The sequence below is a fragment of the Hirundo rustica genome, chromosome 20 (assembly GCF_015227805.2).
Source record: "Hirundo rustica isolate bHirRus1 chromosome 20, bHirRus1.pri.v3, whole genome shotgun sequence".
Classification (NCBI taxonomy): domain Eukaryota; kingdom Metazoa; phylum Chordata; class Aves; order Passeriformes; family Hirundinidae; genus Hirundo; species Hirundo rustica.
The window spans coordinates 8,027,855-8,033,854 of record NC_053469.1 but is presented as its reverse complement, the minus strand read 5'-3'; positions in this window follow the sequence as shown (position 1 = coordinate 8,033,854).

The following is a 6,000-nucleotide window of genomic DNA, read 5'->3' as shown; positions in this document are numbered from 1 at the left end:
GTCTGGACTTCCCCAAGTTCTCCAGAGCTGCAGGTGAACCTGCAAAACATTCAGGCCCCTCAATCGCTTTGGAGAGGGTTTTATTGACAGGTTTGCATTGTTTAAATAAGTTACTGCAAATAAAAGCCTGAAGAACTGAAAGGCCATGTGGGCTGCAGAACTGAGCTTATGAAGAGCTCTCCCTCTGCCTAGAGAGGCAGGACTGGTTTGGAAAATTTTCAGTAAAAATATTAATATCTTCATGGGCAGAAATAATCTGGATTTTTCCAAATTTCTCATGAGAAGGACTCTGTTTTGGTTTTTTTTATTTTTTTTTTTTTAATAGCTATTCTTTTATCCAACAACAAAGAATTCTAAATTATATAATAGCTGAAATTAAGCTAAATATAGCGAAAGAGAAATGAAGTAAAAGTGATCTAAAGCAAAACAGGATATCTTTAACCTTTAAAAGGAGAGCATTCTACTTCAGCCAAACTGCATTTTCTTCCTTTCCTCATCAGCTTTTTGCTCCATAAAAACTTTCTGCAATTTCAGCTTTTTTTGAGCTTGGGGATGGGGACATCTTCAAAATGCTGAAACCCAGAGCTAAGAGCAAGGGACAAATTACTCTGGCTTACAGAGAGGAGGCAGGTAGGACATTCCTCTGGCCAAAGTACTCCTCAAAGTCTTGTCTACAGGAATGCAAAGAGAATTAACTTCCCTCTTGCCCCTGGTGCTGGTTCCTGGACTGCGTTTCCAGCACTGCTGTTTTATTTGCATTTTAGCTTGATGGAGTACCATTACAATTAGTTCTTCAGCTTTCCCTGTGCAAGTTCCTTCATTCTGAGGCCAGAAAAGCTCCACACTGCTGCAAAGTTTCTGAGGAAAGGGGAGGAAGCAAAGCAGGGAGCTCGTTAGCAAGGCTGGTCTATGCTTTGGATTGATTTTGTTTTCTCTAATGGCTTGATCATAACAGTTGCACTCTAATTTTTGTACAGGGTTGTGCACATTTCAGGCAATGTAAATATATACATTGGCATGCTTATTAGCTCTGCTGTTTAAGTTAGGGATATTTGATAGTGTATAATAAAACCAAGTGGTCCTGTGTACCATTTGTCATGCTGAGCTTGGACTCATCTCTTTGTACTCCCACTCCACCCTTTCCAGCTTCATTATATTCCAAATGCTCCTCCTTGCTTGGAGCAAAATCAATCCTTGTTTTGCATTGGGTGGAAGAGGAGAAATGTGTGCTGGGATTTTCCTCAGCGCGCAGAGCTGCGTGCAGACTTAATTCTTGGTTAAAGGATAAGTGTGGGGCTTCCCCGGGGAAGGGGAGCATTGTAAGACAGCTGAGGTCATGGTCACAGCCTCAGCCCCCGTGTATTAAACTGCAGAAAGAAGGAGAAATATGAGAGGGCCCTTTGCACTTATCAGGAGAGAATACTACTGTGAATGCTTCTTCCCTGAGCCTCCAAAGCTACAAGCAAAATAGTAAATCCCTGCAGCTCTGAGAAGTGATTTTTTATTTGGTTTAATCATCCCTTCATTTCAAAACCCCAGTTTTTCCCCATTGGCCCAATCTGTGTTTCCCTTGCTGAGGTCTGGCCTGTGTCACTGGCCAAATGCATCTGGTCTGGGTTGGAATGATGGTACTGGATGTGTTTTTCTGAGGATGAAAGTCTCTTGGTGGGATTTAAGGGATGGGATTTTACTCCACCACTTCCCTGAATGGCACTGGAACAGGCTGCTCAGGGCAGCAGAGGAGCTGCTGTCCCAGGAAGGGTCCAAAAGCTGTGTGGATGTGGCCCCTGGGGACATGATTTAGTGATGATTTCAACATTACTGGGTTCACCATTGGACTTGATGATCCTGGAGGTCTTTTCCAACCTGAATAATTCTATCATTTATATCCCCAGGACCTCAGAGAGGTTAAAAATGTGGCTTTCTAATTCCCCTGGGAATCAGGTGCTGATATACCTGTACAGCCTGCTAAGGAGAGGTGCCAGTGGTGAAGCAGAGATAGGAGAAGCTCAGGATAAGTGTCAGAGGGCTTTGGTCCCCACATGTCCTCTCTGGCAGCTGCCCAGGAGCAAAGATGCCCCAGAGACCATGTCCCTGCCACTGTACTCCTAGTGTAGGGAGGTTATTGGGGTGTTTGTCCTCAGGGGTGTCCTTGGCCTTCACCCCCTTTTCTCCCCCAAAGACCAATGGCTCAGGCAAGCCCTCAGAGTTTTCCTCTGAAGCTCTTGAAATTATCCAGCATTGCCAAAAGAAAAGATTTGCTGACAGTCAGAATCCTATTGGCAAACCTAGGTGGATTTATGATCTTGGGTGGAAACCAATTTGAACTATAATTTTACATGAATCTGATCCCTCTCCTGAGCCAGGCAAAACTTCATGATTCTGGCTGATTTTTCACACTCTGCTTTTGAGCACTTCTGTTCTCATTTGAGCTGAGGACGAAACTCTGGGCCCGCAATCCTGAACAACCCAAAACTTCCAGCAAATGGATACAGCTTTGTTCCCTGTTTCCTGATGTCTCCAGCTGGAGGTTAGATGTCTTGAAGTCATGGTTGCCTTTTCCCCCCAGGAGCCCACATATGCTCCACAATACAAGTTGCTCGACATGTTTAAAGCATATGCCACCATCTCGTGTAATTAAGACAATTGTTATAATTATTAAAAGCTTTGCAATGTTACCTCCCCTACTCCTCATAGCTCCTTCCGCCATTTGAGGCTTCTGGGTTCAGTTTCTGGTTCTTTGAGGGTGTCAGAGGCCAGACCAGGCTCTGCTCAGTAGGACAAGAGGCAATAGGCAAGAACTGATGCCCAGGAAGTTCCACCTGAACAAGAGGCAGAACTTCTTCCCTGCGCAGTGCCCGAGCCCTGAACAGGGTTCAGGCAGGGTGTGGACTCTCCCTCACTGGAGATGTTCCAGAACCGTCTGGATGCCACCCTGTGCTCTGGGACAACCCTGCCTGAGTGGGGAGCTTGGACCAGATGACCCATTACGGTCCCCTCCAACCTTCCCCATCCTGGGATTCTGCTGCTCAGTGTGACCATGGAAAATTACTTGAGGCTTGCCCACATGCAGGCGGAAGAGTTAAGTGGGTGCAGCGAAGTTGCCTGCAGATTTTCTGCATGCTGCAGCCACTGTTTGTAAACAGGAATACACATAATAGGTTGAGAAATCAGCTCCAAAACAACAGGCATTGTTTGTGTGCTGAGTAACTCTTGCGATCTGCTAGGATCTGGAGAAAAAAAAAAGAAACAACCTAAACATGTTGTGTCCAGATGAATGTAAAACCAGAGTCTCCCCTGCCAAAAACTCCGACTGATACCTTGGGAAGTTCTGTAAAGCTTAGTTAACTTTTTTTCCCTCTATTTGATTTGACTTCTGAGTTTTGTTGTTGGTTTTCTGGGCTTTTTTTTGTTTTTCCTTTTTTTTTTTTTTTCCCTTTTTTTTTTTTTTTCCCTAATTTCAGCAAACTAATGAGACATACTATCAAAATAATGGAATATCAAGTGAATGCTGGCTGGGTGCACCTCTCTGTCAGGACAGGAATGCGCCAGGATTGTGCTCACACTGCTCAGGACCGAGCCCTGCGAGCTGCACTGGCTGGGTTTTTGTTGGGCAAAGGTTTGATTGATGTGTGCTGTGAAAGTGGGGCTGTGACCATCAGAGTGGGTTTCTTCCATCCTGTCAGTGATGAGGGCGCAGAAAGGGCATTATCCAGCATGTCCCCTTATCAGCAGGTGATACCTGTGGTCTGATTTGATAAGATGTCAAGAACCAGAGATAAGCTGTGATGTCTGTGAGTGTAATGGGAGTCCGCTGGTAGCTGGTGAGGTATTATCTCTGTCTGGATCTATTTCTGCCACTGTCTGTTTGGAAACTGATGGAAATCAGGCTCTAAATCACCTGGCTGGGTCCAGGAGATCTGCAGGCCACCTGTGGTAAAGACACAGGTTCATACAAACCGCTCAGCTCTCATCTCTCTATTCCCTGTAATACGATGGAACAGCTCAAATTTTTTTCCCTGCCCAAACCACCTGTGGGCACTGGGGCTTTGTCCCCACCTTGCTGAACACCACAGTTGTTTTCTGCCTGAGCTGTACCTACAGCAGCTCCTTCCTCAGCTGCCCTGGTGCCTTCAGAGCCACTCAAGGTCAGTGACCAGGCAAGGACAGCAGCAGCGTTGTTTGTCATCTGGGGAAAGCACTTCAGATGCTAAATGGATTTGAGTTGAGTTTGTTTTTTATCATCCTGAAATAACCACTGCTCAAACAATTGTAATTCTTCTGATGTCTTTCTGGGAAACATTTAGCTTGTTTGGCAGTGCAGTGTTGTGTAAATAAATACGTACCAAGCATCAAAGTCAAGGAGGGGAGGGTGAATTCTCAAATAATTATGTAAATAAATCCACACAGCAGACTCAGATATTGGCTGCCATGTGCATTTATATTAATCAGTATGGACATTACTGACAAGTGAATCTATCCTGCTCCATCCTCCTGAAGGTTTCAGAATTAATGCTTCATTTTGCTCCGTGTTTTGCTATAAGGGATGCAGCACAACGCCAAGGCTGGCTTATCTCAGCATCCCCTTCAGGTGTCTCTGGGAGGCTGAGACCAATCAAACTTTGCATAAATAAGTGCACTCAGCATGAGAGAGTTTACAAGGCTGATCCAGCACTTAAAAAAAAACACATTGGGAAAAAGTAAATACGTTCATTTGCTGGACTGGCGTTTATTTGTCGATCTCATCTTGACCTCTTTGGGGAGGCTAAAGGACGTTCAGTGACTGTAAAGTGCAGAGACTTTTGTATATAGCCCCAGATGCACTTTTTCGATGCTTCATTGACAACAGCTGTAATTCAGCCAATTTGAGTGGCTCTCGATTTTTCTTTATCCAAATAACTCATTTGTTTGTCTAGGATTTGGCATCTATGCCTAATCACAGAATAAGTGAGAAAAAGCAGTTGCTCTTGCTGCTTCTGTGATCCCTCTGAAGGATGAAACTATTGAAGGAGGCTGTAGGAAGTTAGTAAATCTTTCAGTTTGGTGGTGCACAGGTCACTTAAGCTGTCAAGCTGAAACCTCATTCAGAGTTCCGCCAAACCTGGGGCTGAGCACTGGCTATCCCTGTCCCTGAGGAAAAAAGAGAACTTGAGCAACCTGACAGGAGGTGAAGATAACGAATAAAGTGTGAAGGCTCTCTTTTAGAAAGCAGGGAAATAATGAAAAGAGCAGTTGAAGGTGGTTTTTCACTTGTGAAGTTAAAATTATATGGCATTCAACCCACTTGTTAAAGATGTAAAGGGTCAGAACAAGGAGTAGGTGGTGGGGGAAGAAAGGGCTGTTGCTGTCTTCTCATTCAGGGACCTGGAAAACAGGAGCTTTACTCATGTCTAGGGCATAAAATCACAGTAAATGAGTGAGCTGAGATGAATATCTTACTGATTTTTAATTAGAGACGGGATGTTTCTCTTTTGATGAGGAAAATTGCTGCAGGACCAGCGAGGTGAAGGCAGGAGTGGCTGCAAAGAAAATCCGTGGGGCAGAGGGGCCACCTTGGGACCACGGGAGCCTCGTTAGAAAAAGCTGGAATTTACCCAGCTTTGCTTTTCTTTCTTTGCAGCCTTGTGGCAGTTCCAGGTAACACAGGGGATTGCTGCTTCCACTACAGCCGGTGAGATTATTCACATCTGAGGAGGGCAAGTGGAATAAACCTTCAAACAGTAGTGTGGCTCCTCATGTTTCAGTTCTGGATTGATGCAGAATAGTTTGAGAAAGACCATGTACTCTTTTTAATTCTTGATGTGAGAATATACAGATTCCTTTTATTCCTGCTCTTGGACTTTCCTGTTTCTGTGGATCTGTGTATCCAGTGTACCCTACATGGGTGCAAATTTCCTTTTAGTTTCTGAAGGGGCTGCAGGGAAACCAAAGAGTGGCTCCACATCAGGAACTGCAGTAACAGGACAAGGAGTGATGGGTTCAAACTAAAGAGTAGAAATT